General features: G+C 39.3%; 1 protein-coding gene across 8 annotated transcripts in view; it reads right to left on the reverse strand.

The window, feature by feature from the left end:
• PGCKA1 (PDCD10 and GCKIII kinases associated 1) overlaps positions 1 to 26,017 on the reverse strand; it is a 76,463-nt gene that overhangs the window by 45,538 nt on the left and 4,908 nt on the right. The window contains exon 1 of one of the 8 annotated variants that reach the window (XM_017663517.3): positions 2,276 to 2,335. The exons of the other annotated variants lie outside the window; for them this stretch is intronic. The gene's annotated coding sequence lies outside the window, so the exon portion shown is untranslated. Of the gene's footprint in view, positions 1 to 2,275; positions 2,336 to 26,017 lie in introns of those variants that run through there. 8 annotated transcript variants of the gene reach the window in all.

Genomic DNA, 26,017 nt, shown 5'->3' on the forward strand with positions numbered 1-26,017 from the left:
AAGTTGATCCAGCAGTGGGGGCGAAACCTGAGGGTCTCTGAAATGGAGGGTGTACCAGGTGATATTCAGGGTAGGATACTATACCAAGAGAGGAGGAGTAGGTAAATATGCAGGCAGCATGATGCGATTTCCTGTAGTCTACCTCCCACCCTCATCTCCTCCCAGACACACACGGGCAGCGAGGCCCTCACCTTCCAGGCAAAGGTTCCGAGGTGTTTTCTTAGGGGATCTGCTGAAGCCAGGAAGAGAGCCCTAACGTCCCTTAACACTGGCGGTTCCCTGACAACCCGTTCAACCAGACATCTGTGGCAAAAGTCAGCCTCAGTGAGCGCCCCACCTTGTGATCGGAACTTCAGCATTGTAGTCCCCCGTTCTTACATAGGAACAGAACACCCGTGATGATCAAATAGCCAAGGAAAACCCAAAAACAATCTAGAGGAACTATGGGAGAAAATGAAAATCTGAAAATTTGTTATTAAAAAACTCATTGAGATAAGAGAAATATATTGCATCAGGAAGGAAGAGAATGATGCTGTTAAAAAAAAAAGATATTCAGAGAACAAAAAAGACCTCTAAGAAATTAAAAACATGGCAGGATAGATATAAACTTCAGTTGAAGCAATCTAAGCTAAAGTTGAAGAAATTAGAGCAAAAAGACAAAGAAACTGATAACAGGAGAGGTAGGCTAAGAAAAGCATGTAAGTAATCCAGGAATTCCAGGAGATCTAGAAAGTGAAAAAAATACCTACTGGAGAAGAAAACATCAACAAAGTAATTCCAGAAAATTCCCTTATACTGAAGGGTAGATTTTCTAGAGTTAAAGGGTTCACTGAGTGCCCAGCATAACAGATGAAAATAAATCCACACTAAGGGGAAATTTCACAATATTAGGATAAAGAATATTCCCCCAACTTCCAGAGAAGAAAATACAGTATGGTGGTATACTTTTCTATAGCCATACTGCAAACAAAGAGACAGTGGAACAATATCTTCAGAATTCTGAAGAAAAAAGAAAAAACTTTTGCGTGAACATGATTTCCACGATAGAACTCTCTATGAAATCACTATCAATGGAGTGGGGAGGTGGAATATAGACAGTTTCAGACAGGTAAGCTCTTAAATAGTTTTTACCTGCATATACTATTTCTTAGGAAGCCACTGTAGGATGTGGTTCATTCATGTTGACAGAATAAAACAAGAAAAAGGAAGACATGTGACCTAGCAAATGGAGAGGTGAAGGGACTCTTCTAGACAGTGATGAGAGGAGATCTTAGCATAATCAGAGATAGGGTAACCAGTCCAAGGAGGACAGAAGTGTCCGAGAGAGACTTCTGTAAAAGCATGAAATTCATGATTAAAACAACACCTGATGTGAAACTAAAAGAATCATGCAACATCTTGAGAGACTATGTAAACAACTGGCAAACACTTCAGTACTAAATGAATGGTAAGTACAGAAACATACATTCACAATCAAGAAAAATCAATAGACAAAAACAAATAGGTAAAAAGAAAATTATTAACTGCAGGATAAGCTGGGTTGGTTAGAAAAAAATAGTATATGCCCCATTTCTGAATAGCACTTAACATAAAACTTGAATACTTTTTCTAATCAAAACTGAGATTTAAGTATATTGTGAGGATAGGAACTGATTGTACATAGTATGGATGAGGAGAATAAAGAGCTAGGCACTCATCTTCCATAGGGAACTCAATGTACAGTGCTCAAACTAAATAAATCAGGAGGTGGCAATACTTATTTGCCATTAAAGTAGACAGAGGTAAATACCAGGCAAAGGGTTCAAAGTGGTTTCTTTGCGTAAGAGGAATTGAGGAGCAGGGAAGCTGGGACCTGTTCTTTTCTTTAAGAAACCTTGTAAAACTAGGAGGTCCTTTAAACTGTACCCAATTACATAACATCAATGAAAAATAAAGAAGTGCAATAGTATATAGAGAGCTAACATGTGACTGCTTTTTCAAAACAACACATGAGTATAGTAAAATATTTTTGGTGTTCATTTTCCTTTCTTATCAATTGAGAGGCTTGGAATAAGTAATTTCTAAGGTCTCTTGGCCTATGCATGTGTATATTTTTTGTATTTCTTTGTACACGTGTCTATACTTGCAGACACAAACACAGAGAGATCTGATAATCAACAGTGGAATTGCTCTGATTATTTTGCTCATTAAAAGTTAATATCCACATTTCTACAAAGACATAAGACATAATCTGATCCTATCAGATGAAGGAGAATAATGTGGCACAACCATCTACCTGTTTGTAGAGAAACACCTGAGGCTGCATTTCTGTCTTCCTCGTCCATGTGAAGAGACACACGGAAAGAGTCTAAAGTCCCCTGCTGTTTAGACTATGGCCTGTGACGTACTGTAGTGCTGACCTAAGAGTTAATATTTATCTATCTCAGGGAATTCAGCTAGGTGGAGAACTTGGTGGAGCAAAAGAAAGGAAAGCACTACAAACTCCGGTAGAGATTTGTGCTAATGTCAGCGTTAATCTCCGCAGCACAGACCATGTCACTCATTCTCTATCTAGCACATGCCAAGGAAGAACAAGGCTAGCCCTTTAACAATACCAACGCTAAACTGGGGAGCACAGGTATGAAACCCTGAATTAAAGAGAAAAATGAAGACTACCCCATTCAAACCTTCCACTACTTCTTAGTTTTGTGACTGTAGGTAAATCACTTAATCTCTCTGTGCCTTTGGTTCTTTGTCCATAAATTGAAGATAATAATGCCTATTCCATATGGTTGCTAAGAGAATTAGAGAATTATATGTGTTAACACCTGCAGAACCCTGAAAATGATGCCTTGATATATACCTTCTCTAAAAATAGATGGAAAGAACATAATGTATCCAGAGGGATCTTGGATTCACAGTGTTCTCTCACTTTTTTAAAGGTACACAACTCGGTCTTCAGAATAGGAGAAAATCTAACAGGAAAGAATTTCCCATGACTCATTTGATCAGGTCAATCTCAAAAAGTTAAGGAACATATTGTTCATTGACTACTGCAGTCCTGTTTGGTAAAATCTCAGGTTACAATTATTTGCATTAACATTTTGGATCTTACCCTAAAGCTTTAATTTGGGTGCCAGTTATATCTGGCACTCTAGATGTGCTGGACAAATTCTGTGCTAGTGCCAAGTTGAGAGGTCCAGTGATTGGCTTAGGGGCACTCTTTCATTCTTTTTTGTTATCCTGTCCTCAATAACATCTGGCACACAGAAAAGGTGCTCAATAAATGTTTGTTGAATTAAGAATGGAAAAACATATTGGTGTGCCTCTCATAGCCAAAAATTACATAACCATACCTCATAGTCACCCACAATTCTCTCATCTTAGAGTGTAGCCTTACTTTTCTCATCCATTTATGTTTGTATTACAACTTTGATAGGATAAACCTATATTAAATGAAACATTATCATATCATACCATGGTATGTATAATTTACATTTTAAAAAATTAATGAAGAAGACTGCCATCCTATGGAAGTGGTACTATTATAAGGTGGTGAGTTTTTTGCCTAAAAACTCCCAAAAAGCTAAGGCAAAAATCAGGGACAGCAATAATTTGAAACAAACATTTCTTCCCTCTCCCCAGACTGAGGTCATAGTATACATAAAATTTTTTTGTGTTTGAAAAATGCAGAATTTCAAATCCATGGATTTTATTTATTGGTTGTGGTATATTACTCACTTAATATGATATCTACCCTCTTAACAAAATTTTAAGTGATCAGGACAGTACTGCTCACTACAGGTACAGCAGATCTCTAAAGCTTATTCATCTGGCAAAACTGAAACTTTATACCAATTGAACAACTCTCATTTCCCCTTCCCCCAGCCCTTGGCAACCACAATTCTACTTTATGTTTCCATGAATTGGACTGTTTTAATAACTCATATAAGGGCAATCATGCCATATTTGTCCAGTGACTGGTCATTTTACTTAGCCTCATGTCCTCCAGGTTCATTCGTATAGTCAAATAATGGCAGGATTTCCTTCTTCTATAAGTCTGAAGAGGATTTGATTATATGTATATGCCATGTGTTGTTTATCCATTCATTCATCAATGAACATTTAGGTTTCCATATCTTGGCTAGTGTGAATAATGCTGCAAGGAACATGGGAGTGAAGATAGCTCTTTAGGATCCTGATTTCAGTTCTTTTGTATGTATACCCAGAAGCGGGATTGCTGGATCATATGGTAGTTCTATTTTTAATTTTTTGAGGAACCATCATACTGTTTTCCATAGTGGCTGAAGCCTTTTCTATTGCCGCCAACAGTGCACAAGGGTTTCAACTGCTCCACCTCCTCACCAACACTTGTTATATTTTGCCCTTTGAAAACAGCCATCCTAACAGGTATGAAGTGACAGCACATTGTGGTTTGATTTGCATTTCCATCGTAATTAGTGACGCTGAGCATCTTTTCATATACCTGTTGGCCATTTGTATGTTTTCTTCTTTTGAGAAATGTCTATTCAAGTCTTTTGCCCATTTTTAAATTATTCCTCTTTTTGCTATTGAGTGTAGGAATTCCTTATGTATTTTGGATATTAACCCCTGATCAGATATATGGTTTGTGAAAAATGTTTTCCCATTGTGTGGGCTACCTTTTTGTTCTGTTGTTTCCTTTAGTGTGCAGACCTTTTCATTTGAGGTAGTCCTACTTGTTTATTTTTGCTTTTGTTGTCACATCCAAGAAATCATTGCCAAGATCAATGTTACAAAGTTTTTCTGCCATAATTTCTTCTTAGAGTTTTACAGTTTCAGGACTTACATTTGTATCTTTAAAACTTGAGTTGATTTTTTGTGTGTGATGTTAGACAAGGGTCCAATTTCATTCTTTTGCATGTGGACATCCAGTTTTCCCAACACTATTTGTTGAAGAGTCTAACATTTACCCATTGCGTATTCTTGGTATCTTTGTCAAAGATAAGTTGACTGTATTCTGTATACTGAATGTTTGTGTCCCTCCAAAATTTATATGTTGAAACCTAATTCCCAATGTGATGGTGTTAGGAGTTTGGGCTTTTGGGAGGTGATCATATCATGAATGCAGAGCCCAAATGAATGGGATTAGAAGAGGCCACAGAAAGCTCCATTTTCCCTTAGACTCTGTGAGGTTATAGCCAAAAAAGAGCTGTCTATGAACCAGGAACCAGGTCCTCACCAGACACTGAATCTGCTGGTGTCTTGATCTTCCCAGCCTCCAGAGCTGTGAGAAATACATTACCATTGTTTATAAGCCACCCAGCCTATGGTATTCTGTTAGAGCAACCTTAATGGACCAAGACACCATAGATGCACAAGTTTATTTCTGGGCTTTCTACTCTGTTCTACATTGGTTTATGTTTTGATACCATACTAATTTAATTACTATGGCTTTGTAATGTATTTTGAGATCAGAAGGTGTGATGCCTCCAGGTTTGTTTTTCTTTTTCAAGACTGCTTTGACTATGCTGGGTCTTTTGTGGTTCCATATACATTTCAGGATTGTTTTTTCCGTTTTCTGTAAAAAATGTCAGTGGGATTTCAACAGGGACTACATCGAATCTGTAAATAACTTTGGGTAGTACGGGCATTTTAACAAAAGAGAAATGAATGGCTTTTGTTACTGTTTAACAAAAAGCTCTGGCTCAGTCACATCTTCAAAACTTCCAAACAGCCGCAAACCAGGACAGATGTCCAAGAGGAAGATAATGTTTGTGATGGTGTTTTCAGCAGAATGTACTATTCAAATATGTCATGAAGGCATGGGACAGAGTGTGTATGTATGCTTGGGTGTAGGGAGCTGAAGTGGGGAAAGAACATTTTTTAGAAAGAAGATACACACTGTAAGTCAGAGAAAAGAACAGTAACTGTAATATAATTCCTATATATAGAGAGGCCTTGCTCCTTTTTCTTTTTTCTTAAGCACATATCCAATGCCATAGGACACTGTCACCTGGCTAAGGGGTGTGACAAAGGCTGCTCGGATTTGGCACCTCCAGCACTTTTGTGGCTTTCCTTCCTCAATAACAGAGGTTGGGTGTTTGAAAGGTTGGGTTTTTCCTTGTTTGGTCTAATTGTTTCTTGCTCAGCAGAAGGATTAAATATCTCTGAGTGTCAGTAAATAAGTGGTTTCAGTGAAGCTTTTTGGAATACATTTCCCTAAAGACTTCTTGGTGGCGTGCCTGGGAGTTTAGTTTTGTGTGAAACTAGTAAATAAACAATGTAATTACGAGGCTGCCTGGTCCCCAGGCTCCCAAGACCTGCAGGGCCATGCATTTAAGAAGAAAGCAGGAATAAAGTATCTTCACCTAACACCAGGAGTCAGAGGCTTTGCACTTCAAATTAGACTCACTAAATGCCAAGGCCCTAGGGCAGCAGAAGGTGGATTTGAACTCAAGAGACTTCAGAAGAACTGGCACAGCTGTGACAGCACTAGAAAAAACACAGGAATTACGTAAATATCTACTAAAGAAATGACGATAAGCAAGCCTTGAATGCAGTCGTATCAGTCTCTGAGGTATGGAGAAATTAAACCCAACTCATGAAACAGTGCCTAATAGTAGGGGCTGTAGATAGCGGGAGCAGAGCCTGGTATCAGAACTGGGCCAGCTTTAGTAACCCCACATTGAACAAGTTCAGGGAGATCTGTTCAGTTCATTTAATTTTCATGGATCCTCCCACACTGTCATTAGAGAGGGAACAGTGGGTTTTTTTAATAAAGCCAGGTCAAACCATCTCTTTTTGGAAGGAGCTGATGGACATGCTCAGAGAGCATTTGCCTGTCACACTGGAACAATACTGTGGAGGCATTTCAAACAACGACTCAGTTAGTGGTACCAGGTTCCAAAAAAGCATCAGACTTTGAGACTTAATGGGACTGAGGAGGAAAAGAAATCCTGGCTCCTTCCTTAGCATAAATTGTATATAATCAGCAAATACGCAGGCAGTTTTATTGGTTTGTGATTCATTTGGGACTTAATTCCAATAAAGATGATATGATGACATTTAGAAGTTGTTTGAAACTAGATATATAGGAAAACTGAAAGTGATTTGGTAGAGAACACAGAATACCACATGCAAAATAATAAAATATTCACTTCTTGGGTGGGTTTTATGAGTTGTTGATTCGATATATCCATACTGTTTTGACCATCTGACTACTTTACCAGTCTGGGGGTAGAGGGTAGGTGACAGTCTTACATTTACATGCACAGAGGTTTTTGTTTCTGTTTTTTTGAAGACAGAATGATCTATCAACATAATCTTCTCAGCCATTCTCCCAGGATAAGAAACAGAAAAGTTCAAATACTTGTTTTCTGAGCAGAGAGTAAAGTACGACTTTGAACTTTTGTTCCATGCATCTCACAAACTGCTTGCTCCCCACTCCACGTATAAGAGACCTGACTGCACAGACCATGGGCTGCTGGCACCGTGGAGTGGGGCAGACCTGTGTTCACCTGGACGTAGGTACTATGCTTGGAGGGAAGATGCTGTTCTCACCTGGTTAGAAGGAAAATCCAGCAACATTCTCTCTTTACTAACATTTCCATCTTTAATATCTAGGTGTGGGGTTGATCAGAGGAACACTGTTACATTTTTCTCTTCCTTTGTTGGTATTTTATAGAGTAACTAATAGTATGTAACAAAAATCTTACCACAGAGCGTAGGGACTGAACCGTGGAGAGTGCTGAGGATGGAGACATTTTTGGATGGCTCATCATGACAAAGGTCCATCAGACCTTGGATGTGGCGTAGGATACAGATGCTCAATGACGGCACTAGCTCTAGAAAACAAATGTATGCTTCCAGAGTTATGGGCCAAATTGTGTCCCTCCAAAATTTGTATGTTGAAGCTATGACCCTCAGTACTTCAGAATGTAACTGTATTTAGAGAGAGGACCTTAACGGAGGTATTAAGGTAAAATGAGGCCTGCAGGTGGGCCCTACTCCAGTCTGTTAGAAGAGGAGATTAGGACACAGAGACCCAGGGAAGACCATGTAGAGAGGCAGCAAGAGAGTGTCCAGCTGCAGGCCAAGGAGAGAGGCCTCAGGAGAAACCAACCCTGCTGACACTTTGACCTCAGCCTCTCAGCCTCTAAGACTGTGAGAAAATAAATTTCTGTTGCTTAAGCCCCCATGCCTGTAGCATTTTGTTATGGCAGCCCTAGCAGTCTAATATAGGGGTTTCAAAAAAAAAAAGTGAAGAATATTTAGAATTGTTCAAAGTAAAAGACCACTTAGGCTAACTCAAAGTTGTCTGAATTAAGTTCCCAGAAGGTTAGTAATTGTTACCAGAAAAAAAAGGCAGGGATGGGGGTAGGCTTCTTGCTCAAATGAATTTGGGAAGTGCCGGATCAAATAGTTAACCAGGTTTCTTTGCTTTGGAACTTCTCAGAGCCTTTAATGGGCTGCTGTACATATTATTAGCATGATTCGTATCATTTGTGTCATCCTTGGCACCTCTTTTTCCCTTACTTTTCATTTCCAATCCATTGATGGTTCCTGATGACTTTATTTTTGAAATACTTCTTGAACGAACTTACTTCTCGCTGGATCCTTACTGAAACCTGAACTATACCAACATTGCCCGACAATTTTATTTTCTACATATTTCCTCACTTCTCTCTGCATAATTGCCATTGAAGCCTGGACCAAATTTCCTGTGTCTCTTGCTCGGTCTCCTGCCAAATCTTGAGGAGGGGGCTGCCATAGCCACAGAGCCACAGGGGCTTGAGCCAGCTCCCCGCAGCGCAGCTGGAGTACTCTGTCAAGGACGACTGCATCATGCCAGCTGCCTGGTGTTAAAGGTATGTTAGTAGCTTCTGCTTGCTCCTAAGATGAGAAGACCAAATGCCTACCCACATCTTCAGCCCTACCTTGGACCATCTTCCTCCCTCTCCCGGGTTCCATCTCTTTTGGAGCTCTTAGCCCCAAAGGGCCTTTTACACTGTCCCTTCTTCCCAGTTAACCCCCCGTCTTCCTCAGAGAAGCCTGCTTTTACTTCCCTTATGGAGTTGTACTACTGATTCACATTGCACCCTATCACTCCTAAAAATTTACATTTATGTGATTATTTGGTTAATACCTGAATCTCCCTTTCAGTCTCCCTAGACTGAAAACTCCAAGTTTGGAGAGTATCTTTTGTGAAATACCCAGTTAATATACTGATTAAGGTTTGAGCAGGATACATCTGAAACACAATGTGAAAAATTTTTGTGAAGAATGTAAATGATCAGGGTTCCAGGAGAAAGGTTTTGGGTCCTTAGAAACACACAGTTAACTTGCTAAAATTTAGCATCTTTTGAAACAATTCATTGAGAAGTGGAATATGGAAAAGATATATGATATATTTGATATTTTGGATCTGTTTCTGGATGCATACGTGGATGCTGAACTTGTTTTTAAACTTTTTATTTTGAAAATTTCCAAATTTACATAAGACTTGGAAGGCTAGTACAACGAACGGCCACATAACTTTAAGCACCTGTTTAATGTTTTGATTTTGTTCCAAAAAAAAGCTGCTCTTTTCTGCTTTACTGTGCATGGTGTAATTCTAATCATGTCTTCAGAAAGATATAAGACTATTTAATGAGATCACAAATGCCCACACTTCAGGAAGGTAAGCCATGCCTACTTGCAAATAATTAATTAAAAAACATTTAGGACTTGACCTTAAATAAGGTACTGTGGGAGATAAAGACATTTGTGGGACAGTCTTTAAACAAATACACAACCATCTGAGAAAATCAAACACTTTCACATGAAAGAATAACCAGACAGGTAAACGTTGATTGAAGGGGAGGGGTACAAAGTGCTGACCCAGTTAGGCGGACATTGTTTCTAGTTATGTTTCTTCACAGAAATTTAGTCCCTATGGAGAGTAGAACATCTTGTTATCAATTAATTACCTTCTACTGATAGAACAACTCAGGAAAATAATTCTATAAGGAAAAATATAAATAAGTATTTCTACTGTGAACAAACAAAAGTAAGAGGTCTGATTCCTTATCTAAACAATATTTATAATTATTTTAGTTCTTTACTGACACAATCCAAAGCTAGAAGTGTTTGTTCCTTTAAGGGCTAACCTTAGTTTAGTGGACTTAAGCCAAATAAATACTCCATTTTTTTCCCTAACAAAGAATAGGCTACTATATTCACTTGACATATTAAGTCAGCCTTACGCTAAGAACCTGCTCTGGGGAGGGTGTGATTCCCAGTGAACTGGCTCCTAGGCCTGGAGAGCTGGGCATGTTCTTCTTAAGCCATTATTCCCAGGGGTCTGCATCTAGGCTCAGAGAAATCAGAACCAGGTCAAAACTGACTACAGTCACAACCTGGTACAAATGTTAATAAGAAGAAAATATTATATAAATGGGGTAGGGTGTGGGAGATCTCTAATGGCTGTGCAAAGTAAATGGGAGTGTGTTTTCCAGTTACTACAAACTGTTGCTGAAATTGGGTACTTTCTAACCTACGCCAGACTAGAAATTTGCCTTTAGAAAGATGAGATGTTTAAGTCCAAGTGATCATTTTAGAGAAGGTTCTGTCAAAATGCAGTTCACACATGTACATGGCATGAGAACTTAGTTATCTAATATAAACATTCTAGATCAGATTTCCAACCTGGAAACAAGTCCGGGAGAGAGACTGCTCTCAGAGTCACAGGGTTACTTGTACTTATTAATTTAGGTTTTGAACTTGTACTTTCCTAAGCTTTTCCCAATTTTACAATCAGGGAAAAAGACAACAAAGCTATTAAACAAAGATCAGAGTTGAAGCTTTTCATTTTTACACATGGGGAAACTGCTGCTATAGGCAAGAAAGATTCTCAAAAGCTACTAGCAAGTCAAAGCCCATGGATCTGGAGATAATCTCTGATGGTAATTAACAGATGTCTACTGATCACTTAGTTTGAAAGCTTTAAAGCTTAAGGTTATTGAGATGCATGTAATTACTTAGAAGTCTGTCATTTTATTACTTTTTAACAGTTTTATTCATAGATAACTCACATACCTTACCATTTAACCCCTTAAAGTCTACAATTCAATGGCTTTGAGTATATTCACAGAGCTGTCATTCATCAACATAATCAATTCCAGAACATTTTCATCACGCCCAGAAGAAATCCTGTATGCTTTACCCATGAGCCTCTGAATCCCAATCGTCCTCAGCCCATCAACCATGGTAGTAGCCCACCAATCTACTTTCTGTCTCTTACATTTGTCTATTCTGGACTTTTCTTACAAATGGAAACACACAATGGGTGGCCTTTCTGCCTGGCTTTTTTCACTTAGTGTAGTATTTTCAGTTTGGAGCATATATCAGTACTTCTTTCCTTTCTATGGCCATGTAATACAGTCTACTGTATGCATGTATCACATTTTATTTGTTCATTCATCAGTCAATGGACATTTGGGCTGTTCCTACCTTTTGACTATTATGAATAATGCTGCTATAAACACTCACGTACAAGTTTTGTGTAGACATGTTTTCACTTTTCTTGGGTATATACCTAAGAGTGGAACAGTGGGCTAATCCAATAATTCTATATTTAACCATTTGAGGAACTGTCAGACTGTTTTCCAATGTGGATGCCCATTTACCACTTTACATTCCCACCAGCAGTGTATGAGTTCCAATTTGTCTACATCTCTGCCAACACTTGTGATTGCCAGTCTTTTTGATTACAGCCATTCTTGTGGATGGCTACCATGAAGTGGCATACTTGATGATTTTTAACATGTTTCTTATAATTGGTTTTTGATTACCTAAGTCATACAAGTTAACATACAAAATTTTTTTACATGCATGCACCGATTTGATTCCAAGCTCCTAGGCCAACAACAATCATAACAATTATTATCCCCATTTTACAAAGAAATGGAGGCTCAGAGAAATTAAGATCTAAAGCTGGAATTTGAACCCAGGTATGTCTAGAAGCTTGTCCTTTTCACTATAGCATTATCCTGTTTCTATGGTTACTATGTGCATACATAAACACATGAGGAAATGAGATAATGAATTAACTGACCTTTAGGAATTTAAAGCATATAGTAATGATGAGTAAGATGCTGAAAGGACATGGCTTTTGGATTATAGCAACAGGTAACATGTTATCTGTTGAGAGATTCCAGAACAGAGAAGTATTTCTGTGACCACAGAGTAATTTAAAGGAAGTCCTGGGAGTAAGCAGTCCTACATCACTTTGGGTAAAGTGTTGGAACACTGACTACCCTAGGGTTACGGTGATAACTAGCATCAAAACACAGGCTAAACATATTTACTTTTGGTCTGTGCACTGGAGAGAATGAAGCCAGTTACTCTTGATTCATGACATTCTGTCAATGCAGTCAGATAACCTTATTTCAGTTTTGTGATTATTTTACACCTTACATAAAATGGTTCCTTTCTTTTACTCCCTGTAGTTGAGAAAAAAATATTTTTCAATAATAAAAATTAGCTTGAATTGTAGCCACAATAACAATTAATTTGTGAGATTAAAATTTCTCATGCTCTAATTAAAACATTACTAAAGGTTCCTGCTCAGTACAACTCCTTTCTAGAAGTCTATTCTGTTACATTACAAATATAATTATTATATCTTTATCTAGGTCCTTTCCAATTTTCAAGTTTTTACATGTGATTCAATTACATAAAGAGCTCAGGGGAACTGACCTTCTAAATTGCTAATTTATAAACTTTGCTAAAAAATATACCTCAAAAACTCAGTTTGGTATATTTTTATATATAATTTCCTAAGAGAAAGCAGATAAAAGTTCCTCCAACTTCAAGAATCTTAAAAGAAGCATGCTAGTTCGGGTGGAACAGAGTTAATTCAGGAATAAGAAATAGAGACTAAAATGATCCTTATGTTTATTTTGTGTAAAGGATCCTCATTATCTCAATCTTCAGCTTGTACTTGTCAGCCTGTACTTAAAGGGTTTAACCTCCTAGGGGGCAGGGGGTGGGGCTATGGGTGGGGCAGAAGCAGATGTGATAACAGTTCCAGTTTTACCACTGTATTAATTTTGTGCTAGGGTTGAAGTGCTCCATGGAAAAAAGCAGCATTGTTTCTATGAACTGTAGAAAGGTGAGGGAAGGAGGAAATGTTACAAGGATGATTACTCAATTTTTATTTCTTAAAAGCTGCCCTTGTGGCTGCATTTCCTCTAAACCTAATGTTTTGTGTCCAGTTAGACTGAAACGCACCCTATTTGGTCTGGTGATACATGGAAAGACCAAGAAGGATTTTTCCTTAACCTGCAGAAGGTCAAGCAGGAAAGTTGGGGGAATAGACTCTGCTGATGTATCTTCAAAAAATGACAGCACTGATCTTTGAAATCATTAAGCCTTGGTATTTTGATCTGTCTAAAAAGGTCAAGTGAGTTCTTTTATAAGGAAATGAAAAAAATATCTACTAAATGATTATAAACTAACTTCTGAGCTTCTAAGTAGCACTTACCTTCATAGTCACATTGGTAATACCACTGCATAAAAAGCAGTCCGAGGAAATCTAACCTAATGTGAAGCATCTACTCTGAGGTGAGCTGGGCAACACTGAAGAGGCAGCCTGTGGGCTAAGGGGGTGGGTTATGGAGTCACACAGACCTTGACTGATCCAGCTCTGTCACTTAATAGCTTGTCATCTTGAACAGCTTGTATCACCTCTCCGAACCCACCCCTCTAAGTTAGATGATATACACAAACTACTTAGCATGCCGGGCACATAGCAGGTGCTCAGTAAATGTTAGCTAGTCCTGCTTTCCTCACAGAAAGAGATTTTAACTAATACCAACATGATATAGGGCCTTTCCCTCCATACATCCTAAAAAATGTTATCATGTCATCCGGTATTTTATTTGGCCTTCGTATTCATAGACTGAGTTTTTGAGTGCCTGCTGTTGTCAGGGAGTGGGCACTGAGGAGTCCCAGATGTCTGAGCCACAGTCCTTTCCCTGAAGGGGAAGGAAAACTAAATGCTTTTACATTTACTGTCTCATCAGCTGAGAGAGTAACAGGAGGGAGAGCAAATCAGTGGGACTGGGAGTGGGGCAGTGATGAATTCAGTTTCAGATGCTTATGGTCGGTCATTCAGTTTAGAGGGGCTTGGGATAGGCAAGTGGATGCCCTGAAGGCTGCCGTTTTCTATGGGTCTGTAGCTGTGTGGAGAGAGTGGGGCTGGAGAGACGGCCTTCCGTGTCATATGCATAGGAGCTGTGAGCCATGTACCCACTGTCCCTGCCGAAGGTTGGTCAGGGAGAGAGCAGAGGGAGGGTAAGGACTGCGGGGTTAGGAAAAGGCCCAGGGACACACCAGTGCTTGGCAGTGCAAGGTGGCAACAGGGCTTCTGTGCTATCCCCTAGGGCCCCCCAAAACATTATGTGCATCCATTTGGGTTCTTTGATGAATATTTTATTTAAATGTAGCTTTCTCTTGAGTTGAGAAAACTTCAGGTCTTAGATTCTAATTGAAATTCTCTAAATTCTGTCAATCCTTTTAAGAGTAGTTTTTCAACTTGGTTAAAGTGAAAGGTCAAACATTTCAGAACAAATGTAATATATTTGTTCTTTTTTTTAAATATTTCTATTTCTGACCAATAAACAAACCCTTTCCCAGTACTTAAGTCATTTTAGAAAACCAATAAACTCATACATAAGGTGAATTTTTAGTTTTCCTTAAACATTTTAATCCAGTAAAAAACATGGCAAAATTATTTCAAAAGTTTCAACTTAAGATCTAATGTCTAGATCTTTGTACCTCTCCAGAAGGATGTGGAGAAAAGGGAACCCTTGTGCACTGCTGGTGGGACTGTAAAATGGTGCAGCTACTATGGAAAACAGTATGCAGGTTACTCAAAAAATTAAAAATAGAGCTACCATATGACCCAGTATTCCACTTCTGGGTATTTACCTCAAGAAAATGAAAACATTAATTTAAAAAGATATATGTATACCCCATTATTTACTTAAGCATTATTTACAGTAGTCAAGATATGGATGGCACATAGGTGTCCATCAATAGATGAATGGATAAAAAAGATGTGTTACATATATACAATGGAATATTACTCAGCCATAAAAAGGACAAAATCTTAAAATCGTAAAACACATATGGACCTAGAGGTTTTATACTTGGCAAGGTAAGTCAGATTTCAACAAATATCACAGTTTTACTTATATGTGGAATCTAAAACAAACAAACCAGAATAGACTCATAAACACAGAGAATGGACTGGTTGTTGCCATGATGGGCAAATGGGTGGAGGGATGGGTGAAATGGGTGAAGGGGATAAAGAAGTACAACCTTCCAATTATAAAATAAATAAGTCACAGGGATTATAAGTATAGCAGAGGGAATATAGTCAATAATATTGTAATTTTGTACGGTGATAGACAGTAACTACACCTATCATGGTGAGCATTAAGGAATGTATAAAATTGTTGAATCACTATGCTATACACCTGAAGCTAATACAATACTGTATATCAACTCTACTTCAATAAAAATGTTAAAAAAATAAAATTTTCGAAAGTTAAAAGATAAAAAAACCCAACTCTTAATCACCTAACGACATATTTTAAAGTAGAATCATAACATTAAGCATGTTAACTAACAAATTATCTTAAATATTATGAATACTGTATATATTTAAAATATTAAACATGGACTTTTCTACAAACTTGTCCAAAAATATAAGTATCTGCCACATTTATACTTAATTTTAAACCTTCCCAGGATTAAGACACTATCTTACAAGGGAATAATATGCTTTAATATGGAACCTACACCTTAGAAAGGTTTAGTTGTCTCACCTCTGACTCAAGATTCAATTACCAGTTACCTAATTCTCAAGTCCTCTCTAATTCTCCCACCTCCCTCATTCTTCTTTGCCAATTGACCCAAATTGATGAATCTAGTCACCATCCATTTCTACTCTGAATTCTTCGTACACTCCTTGCTGACAGAGTTGTGACTCTTAGGTCTGTACAAGACCTGTGGTCAAACCAAAACGCTACACCATCAAAACCCTGGGATCAGACCTGATAACAGGTGACAGATGAACAGGGACTGATCACAGAAGTAGAACCAGGAGTGAGAAATGTAATTGTATAATTAAAGTCAAAGGAAAGAGAGAATTTCAAAAAGGAAGTCATCATCAACGTCAAGAGTTTGAAAAGCAGCAGTGAAGTTCATAAGGGAAAGGGGATAAAATATGACACTAGATTTAATGGCCAAATTTTAAAAGATTTAAATTTCATCCATGAAGTTTTCATGTCATGATGTGGGTAGAAAACTACAGCTATATATTAAGAGTGAACCAGAAGTGAGGAACTGGGAATTGCATTTGAAGGCACCAATGACTCAAGAATTCTTAAAGATTTTAATTTAACTTAAAGATTTTAATAAGGGAAACTGAGTGAGAGAAAGAAATAGGGTGGTAGCCAAACAGGGGAGAAATGAGGCTCAAAGGAAGAGATATTTGTTTTATATTTTACTTTAATTTAAAAAAAGAGAGATTTGAGTGTGTTTATTCCTTTTTGCGGGAGGGAGAGAGTGCTAAGAGTTTGAAGATTCAGAACAGAGATGGCATTGATTGGTGAAGCAATGTCCCAAAGAATAGGGCTGCAAGCGCAAGGAGTGGGAAGGCTGACCTTGACCAGGAAAAAGAACACCTTATCCTCTGAGAATGGACGGAATGAGGAAAGGATAGATTCAGAGGTAGATAACTGTGTGGATGCAGGTGGGGCAGGAAGTTGAGATAGCTTAGCTGAACTGCCTGAATCTGGCTGGCCCTGGCAGGGACTCAGAGAGAAATTTCTGGGAACAGATCAGACCTGGCCTGGGAGGATAACAGCTCCAGAAATGGCCCAGGGAAGCCATCAGAGCTTCCCGTTAAGGTAGCAGATCAGAAATCTTAGAATTTTCTATTTAACCCTGGTTACTCAGTTACCTAAAATGAGACCAGAGGTTACAACATACTCGGGGCAGAGTCACTATTGTCTTTTAAACTAGAACCTGGGTTTCTTGGCCCGCAGAATCATGTTTTCCTATTAAAAAAAAAATACACAAGCAATTTTCTCCACCTCTCCACCTGGCTAACTTTTCCTCATTCTTCAGCTTTGAGCACATCACTTTGTCTGAAAAGCCTTCCTTGACCTCTCTCCCCTGTCATCTAAATCATCCCACAAAGTCTTTTAACCTTTCCTTTGTTGCACTGCAAGTTGGAATTCTACTGATTATGTAATATTCCTCTTTCCCAGTAGATATGATAAGCTGCATGAGGACAGGGACTCTGTTCATTCACTCCTCTTTCCTGGTCAACACACAATTCAATGTAGTTAGTGCTCAATAAATATGATGAATGAATTTATATTACAGTCTATGGGGTGGGAGTATAGGAGTCAACAATTTTATCTGCCAATTGTTTTGCATTTCTGAAAAATGCCCACTGTGGGATTCCCAGGCAGGCTGACTTACACTTTCTCTGTAGGTCAGGCACATGGGAAATGCTCAAAACATGTTTGTTAAATGAATAAGAATTTATTCACTATTGGAATTTTAATTCCCTTAAGAAACAACCTTTGTTTCCGAGCCACTGTAAATAAAGATGTTTCCTAAACATAAAAAAGACTTACTTAAACAAGCAAATTCAGATGTTCCAAACAATGTTTTTTTGAATGATTAGAGTTCATCAGTACTTTGTTAATAACTGATTTATAATGAAAATACTGGTCATATAACTAAGGTAGCTTCTGGCAAAATATATAACTAGAAAACTCAATGTTATTTCCTAGCATTTCACACTTTTGAAGTGTTTTTGAGACATCTTTTCTTAGATCTGACCCTCAGATACTAAATTAAATAGCCAATTTTTAGCACAGAAATTCATGAGTTTGTAAACATTTAAAAAGAAGAGGCATCACCAATGAATTGCCTACCATCTTTCTCTGGGGAGGAAATTTATGAACACATGCTTAAAGATTAGTACCACACAACAGGCAAATATTTTTCTATGTCCCACCCAAAGCAAACATGAAATAGGAACTTCAAGGGTAATTACGAGATATCTGCAAATTTAAAGACACAGAATTCTTTTCTCCTTTGGCCTCCTCCCTCTAAATTCCATCAGAAATAAATATGCCTTCATCAGTCCCAATTGAGAAGTTGCAGCAGGAAAACACTCCTGTTCATTTGATTGTGAGGTAATTATTTTTTTCTTATATTTTACTTTCAAACTTTATGAAGCAAAATGAGAGGACAGAAGGCACTGAAAGATTTACTGATTGTGGCTAACATGAGACATCAGCAAGTCTACCTGGTCTAGTCCTTAATTATACTTAAAGATACTTACATTCTACTTATTCTATGAAAATTTTAATTTCTAATAGAGGTGATTATCCCCATTAACAATCAAAATATCCCAATGTGTAGGCAGAGGTTACAACATACTCGGGAGGAGTCACTACTATCTCTTAAACTATACCTCCCAATGTGTCACAGTGTCGGCATAAGATGTTTTTATCATTATTCGTTTGGTCAAATTACAGGAAACATCTATCCTTGAATTTTCAAGGCAGACTGATTCAAATGGCTTTATCCTGTTGTCCATCCAAATTGTTTTGCTATTTACTAGAAAATGTGGTAACCACATCTCATACCAAGATCACTATCAGTCAGATTATTGCTCAGCGTGGCCATAGCCGAAATGAACAATGAGGAACATAACCTTTCCCAGGTACTTCTGGAGGCATAAATACACAGGCTGGGGCTGGGTTATAAAGAGATCACACCAACTCTCTAATAACTCCAACTCTAATAACTCTAGTAACTGAAAGCTTGACAACCCTGTCATCTTGGAATTTTCTGACTCTAAGATCTGTTGAGTTGTAGTTCATTCACATTCCTTCTTGTTCCATTTGCAACAAAGGTCTATTGGCTATTCCCCTGCGTGAGGCATGCTTTCTCCCCTTGACTATACTCTCAGCTTGTATGTGCCATTTGTATTTAAGCAGCTTATTGAGAACTAAATTTCTGCATTTGTGAAAAGCATGTCAGCTTACTGAAAGATAGACATACAGCTGAATGAGGGGAAAATGGCTATTTAGCGCTTTAAATTTATCTTTACTCTCATCACATCAAAACGCTAGCTTGCCTAATTCAATTTAAAGGCACATCACAGTTCTGGTGGTTAGCTGTTTCTGTTTTTCCCAAAATTTACGATAAAATGCATAAGTGCATTATATGCATATCTTAAGAACTTATAGCATTGTGAACCCATACAAGATGAATAATAGGAGAAAGAAAAACTGGTTTGAGTTTAAAACTAAACTTTACATAAACGTGTGTATGTGTGTGTGTTTGTGTGTGTGTGTGTGTGTAGAGTCTAAAAGAATCAGACAGTAATTAAAAAAGTGGAAATGTTTTAAGATACGGAAAAGCTGAGTTGAAATAAATTTATAAAATACTGGAACCAAGCTCATCAGATCTGCGAAATGGAAGCAGATTACTTTTTGAAAGACAGCGCCCCATTTAGGTTATGAACACCAGACGCCAAGTGTGGTTCGCTATAGGCAAAAGTATTCTGATTAGGGTCAGGCGAGGAGAAAAGAATCAGGCAATAACAGGGAATCAAACACTACCCTTAACAGACTGGTGCATGCAGGTCCCTAATCACTCCTGGGTAACTTCAGGTATAAGGGCAGGGTAGTTCTCCACCCTCGGTTCTGTCAGTGAATTGTGATTGGGCAGCATCCCGTTTGCTGGCCCCGCCCCTGCCCTCTCTCACCCCACCAGGTGAGAAAGGACACCTGAAACCCTGCTCTGGGCTGTCAGTCCCGGGTGTCTGTGTTTCTGTTATGGTAGGAAACAGTCCCTGAAACAGTCTGTGAAAAGCGCCCATGAGAGTCTTGTAAGTGAGAGTTCTGAGGACAGCAGTGGGAAGTCACTGACATTATTAAAAGAATCCCATTGCTGCCACAGCAAGCTTAGGCTATGGGTGTACTGTGGCAGCAATGGGGGTAATCAGGACCCTTCTTACATCCCAAGTCTGTTCCCCGGCATAACAGATAAGGCAATGTAGCTGAATGCCACGAACTTAATCTTACTCTGTGTGTGTGAGAAAGGAGGAGCTGGGCGGGGCACAGAGAGGCAAGACACAGACAGAGAGGGAGGGAGCGGGGGATGGGGATGGGGATGGGGATGGGGACTGCGAGCTCTGTGAGTGCAACCTAAGTGTGAGCGTCTTCCCCATCCCAGATTTTAGTCGTGCCACTGGGATCAGAAGTCTAACTAAAGTCTACTGATTGCTTTAATGAGTGTTCTACAGTGTGTTGAGCACGATGCTGGACATTGACTCTCTTGAGTCCGAACTGATAAATTACTGGAGGACAAAGATTTATTTACTTGACAGTCCAATAAAAGCCAAGCTATTCATAGAACAGTGAGTGCTGGAGAAGACTTAGCTTGCTGTAGCAGAAAGAATTCTAGACTGAGTTAGCGTTTCTCTGGGCCTAGTCTCGGCCCTTCTATTAATTTAGGGTAACGTGGCTTTGGCCAACCCATTAACCTCCCGGGCCTGCGTTTCCTCGGATGTGAATGTGAAATAGAGTTATTGAACTCAATGACCTTTATGGTCTTTTTTGGATTTAACACCCTGGAATGAATGCAGTCTGTGTGTTCAGAAGAGGGAGTAATTCTGGGAAAGAATGAGCAGGAGTTTTCATGATGGAAGTTAGGGTAGTTTGCTCATTTTCTGCAAAGTCAGATTTTTTTCAGTTGCAAAAACTCTAGAGTACAGAAATGTCAAATGTAGACTGCAAATGTCCCTTGTTAACCACTGTTAACTGCTTGGAATTTTTTTCTTCCAGGTCTTTTAATTATAAGTGGTAATTATTACTATTTGTATTAAGATGGAACATGAAGTACATTTTTCTTCAGCAAATTTTGAAGAATTTAAGATTACATCTTGTACATCTTTCCACAGTGTCATCACATATACATGTTTTTCATCAGTGTAGAGTATTGCATTGTACCTATAAAGTCTACTTCATTGAACTGATGTATATTGACAACATATGAGTTATTCTTTTTCATTACAAACAACACTGCAAAAAAAGGTCCTTGTATATCCATGTCCTAAAATTCAGTCTTGACATTGCTCCCTTGCTTCCCATTTCCAGTCCCTTAGCAGGTCCTGGTGATTTCACCTGACATTATCTCAGGAACCCATGCACCTCTCTCCTTCTAATTACCTCCACTTTATTCAAGTACAGGTTCAACAACATCTCATGCAACAGCACCTTAACGGGTCTCCTCTCCCCAGGTCTTCCTTCTGGTTCCCCAAAGTGCAGCCCAGGATGCAAATCTTACTCCTTATGAGTTTAAAACCCTCAGCAGCTTCCCACTCTTCTTAACCACCAACTTATACTGGTTGTGTGTATTATACTGTCTATGATTTGCTGTAAGGCTGGCATGGACAGTCAGGGAATTATGAGAGTGTTTTTAATCCTTCACCCTAAGATGTACATTAAATTAGTTTCCCCAATCAGGAACTACACTTCAGAAATTGTTAGAAAGAATGTTATCACAAGGCTACAGTCCAGAGGTGGCTTCTATAGGCATGTCAGCTTATCTCCAATCAACACAAAGGACTTTATTAATTAGCACATGGATGTTAGAAGCTAATTTTCCTCAGAGAAACCAGTTTTGTGTAAGATGTATGGACTGGCTAGAAATCACACAGAGGCATTTCCACTCTTGCGTCAACACAAGATGGTAGTGATCCAGTAACCTGTCCCCTTCCCAGAGGTTCCCTATACCTGTTTCTGAAAAATGCCTGACCAGTGGCTGGCTTACAGGATTCCTGCTGCTTAAACTCTTAGGTTAGTTCAACCCTGCCTCTAGAAGAGTGTCACGTTTGCCTCTAATGTATTTTCCATGAAAGATATAGTCGGAGAAAGGGTCCACTTCACCAACCTTACAAAACAGGTTGCATGACTGCTTTGATTCCTGCTTATTACTTGGTGTTGGAATGTGGGGCCGAACTGAGCCTGAGATCTGCTTTTGGACCAAGCCTGAGGCTGTGAGGAAGGAGACCTTTACCCTCACCTACCTCTACATATTGGAAATTTCAGTATCACCAAAACACCTTAACGATTTAGAAGGACCACGTTGGCTGAGGTGAGATCACAGCATGTGGCCTCAATGTAGGGCCCTGCAGGATCCACCTCCTCCCTACCTCTCTGGGTACTCCTCATGCTCAGCATGTTCCAGGAACACGGCCGCCTTGGGACCGTGAGCCTTTGTTTGCTCTCCACCCCTGTGGCTCCCTTTGCCCAGTTAGATCCCTCTCCTCCCTCAGGGAAGCTGCTCCTGCCGCTCCGTCTGGGTCCCAGGTCCAATGTGCCGCCGCTCACAGTGCGCAGGGCTTCCTCCCTGCAGTCTAGCCGTCCACACTGGAACGTGAGTGATACCTGCACAGTTACCGCACCCGTGCCTATAGGACTGTGTCCTGGTCTGTTCTGTGCACCTTTCTATTCCCAACACCTGGCACAACCTCCACAGACACCTGTTCAGTAGAAGAGCATTTAGATTTTAGCCCACATTAGCATTAGTAGGAGAAAAAGAACCTGTTCATGGCACTAGGTTCACTAACTGGAGTGGGATATTCACAGCCAAAACACTTTACAATGATGTTTTTTAAAAAAATCCAACTAAACTCACAAAGTGAAGGATGAAGAACATATAAAATACCAAAGGTGAGGCAATGGCCTGCTCTTAAATACTATAAATGCCAACTCAATTATTCTGAAAATCCTTTATGGAAAATAGGATCTGGAAAAAGTCACCTTCTTTATCTCTCATTTCTCCTTGTTTTATACTTTCCTTTAGTCTCAACCCTTACAGAATCATCATTTCAGCATGTAAATGAATTCTGCCTTCTCAAAGAACTCCACTTTTATTTGTTTCCTCATATTAAGTCCTTGGCGCCCTCCCTACTTCCCACTAATATGAACATGGAATTGTTACTACATTTCTTCCTGAAGTTCTTTATATGCTTGAGGTACAGGAAGTATTTAAAACTACCCGAGGACAGACATTTAAGAAGACAATTTTATAACAGGGAAAGTAATGTAACTAGTTAGAAATTCTGGAGAAATCTCATTTATTTAAGTTGGACATTTCCTGTTATTCGTGTGGCTTTTATCTAAGGTAAAGGTGAGGTCAGCTGTGAGGAGAAATGTGTCACTTGAACACCTGCCCCCACCACGTTCCTTCCTTCCACCCAGCATCCCTTGGAGCTGCTCTTCTCCAAACCTCTCATGCTGCATTGCAGAAAACTCAAAGCCACAGGATGAGAAGCAGATTTATTAAACATTTACTAAGTTAAACACATGCTGGGCAGGGGTGGGGTGAGCACTCAAGTTAGCTTCCCAGTTTTACAGGTAAGGAAGCTGAGAGCCAGGGAGATTGAGATTCTTGAGGCCCCACAACGAATGGCAGAGTCAGGATTCAAACCTGGTGAGAGTCTAGCCTCATTTCAGTCTCCTCTGGGAGAGCAGGTCATATCTACTCCGAGATGCAGCCACCAAGTGCAGCTGACCATGGAGTGGTCTTAGTGATGGTCTAAGGGGCTTAGTGATGGAAAAAATACAACTCCACACCCAGCTTCTTCTGGAAGGGTTCACATAACCTAAACAGATGGTAAGCACTTGCAAACACAAGAGAGTAAAGCGATTTAATGGGACCAAAGATGCATATGATGCTATCATCTGTGTTTGAGAGGATGATTCTGATGATTTCAGACTTATGGGCATGTGTGTACATGTGCCTCACCCAGCAACACCTGCTATCAGGGGCCTGGCAAAGTGTTAGACTGGTGAATTCTTGAGTTTTTGTTTGCTTGTTTTGTCTTTTGTTTGTCTAATTAACTCTTACAGGATGATTGCCTTTCAAGGGTTGCAATTTCAGTACTTTTACTTTCTCTAAATAATTTTAGCTGCTTAGTGTTTTTTTTTTTTTTTTTTTTGTGTGTGTGTTTTGATTACCTGAAAGCCACACTCTTTTTGCCCCATGAACTCTGCATTTAGGCAAGGTATTAAAAAAAACAACGCTCTAGCTCTCTCCATGCCAGTGGGCTGTGACTTCTCCGCCCCCTCATTTGTTTTCAAGTTCCCGACCCAAGAGTCACGGCTTAGCCCTGTGCTTCAGCACTAGGAAACACTTGGCTTTTAGCTTTGGAAAAGAGAGCATCACATCAATAATAGGGGCTGCACTCATTTTTCGACAGGGAATCCAGCCTCCATCTGTTGTCTCCTGAGGCTGGATCTCTGCCTGAGATGCAGTGTATCTCTGATGCTTATGTTATGTCCACCCTTGAACACTTGGCTTCCTTCCCCAAAACCAAACCCCAGTGAGGATCATAAAACCTGTCCCGTCAAGTTTAAAAGAAAATGCAGATAAACTGTACTTTGTAAACTAAATCTTGACTGTCTAGCCAATTAATTCTGTTTTATGATTCTCTTCAGGAATAACTGGAACAGTAAATGCATTTTGTTACATGCTAGACAGCTAGCAAACCAGGATTCAAACCCAGGTCCTCTTGACTTTAAAATGTGAGGTTTCCCAACTTCCCCACATGCCCATCAGAGGCTGGGAAACACAATAGGGGAAAGAGTTGCTTTGGAGTGGCTCAGTCAAAGCAGGCAGGACTGGGAGTGAGGGACATGAGTGCCGGCCCTGGCTTTGCCTCCAACTTGTGGGTATCCTTGAACAAGTCCCTTCTCTCTCCAGGCCCCCATGTTCTAGCTGTAATACGAGGTGTTTGGATCAGTGAAACCCCCCTTCCAGGTCATGATTCTGTCATCTGTACACATTTTTAAAGCCTTAGCTTAGTTGCTTTAGAAACAGGCTGAAATTTTTATTAGGAAAAAAAAATCTTTTTATTACTCAAAGAATTAAAGGAAAAGGTTACAAATAACTCATCATTTGAAACAGAAAGTGTGATTTGTGCCATTAGGATCAACATATGGATTCAATCCAATAAGAAAATCAGATGAGGGAGGAAATCCATTTTTTCTGAGGCATTTTCAAGTTTCTGTGAAATAATTATTTCAAAAAAAACAAATTTAAACTTTCAAGCATCTTTCTGGGTTTGGCACACTACATATGTAAAAACTGACAACACTCTCCACCCAAAAAACAAAAACTGACCAGTTTGATCATTTCCACCAAATATCAAATACAAAACCCATAGAGAGCTTCAGTGGACAGAGGGTCGTGCTCAGAGTTGGTAGACCTGGGTTCAAATCTTGCCTGGGTGATATCACTAAGTCTCAGTGTCTTTAACTGTAAAAGGGGCATAACAGTCCTATCTACACAGAGATCACAGGGCAGTGGGAAGATCTAATAAACAGGAGAACTGTATACGATGATGAACTGTTTCATTATAAGTAATTGCCTGCCAAAAATTTTCTCTAACTTCACATATAAGAAATTTACATAGGCATACAGATTTGGAACTTTAATATTTGAATCACCTCTTAGTAAAAGTTGAAAAACAGTTATAATTCAAACAAATGGGGGAAACTGCCTGAAAACAAACAAAAACCAGAAACCACTGTTATCATCAAAAAGCACCTTCTCTTTCAGTCACAAAGAATGCAGAGATAACATCCCAGGCTAAAGGCTGGGAAACACAGTTCAGAACTTGGCAGTCTAGAACTATCTCTACTTCCTCTCTTTCCTTCCTTAGAATCCAATTTGGCATCAAGTCCTCCAGGACTTTTTATTACTTTGCTTAAGATTTTACTGTGCTTATGAATCATCTGGGGATCTTGTTAAAATACAGATTCTGATTTAACAGATCTGAGATGGAATGCAGGACCCTGAATTTCTAACCAGTTCCCAGGTGACTGTCATGCTGCCGGTCCATGGACCCCACTTGGAGTAGCAAAGCCCATTGGCTTAGTGGGGGGGCGGGGGAATAGTAAGG

This window comes from Manis javanica, chromosome 5, assembly GCF_040802235.1.
Source record: "Manis javanica isolate MJ-LG chromosome 5, MJ_LKY, whole genome shotgun sequence".
NCBI lineage: Eukaryota > Metazoa > Chordata > Mammalia > Pholidota > Manidae > Manis > Manis javanica.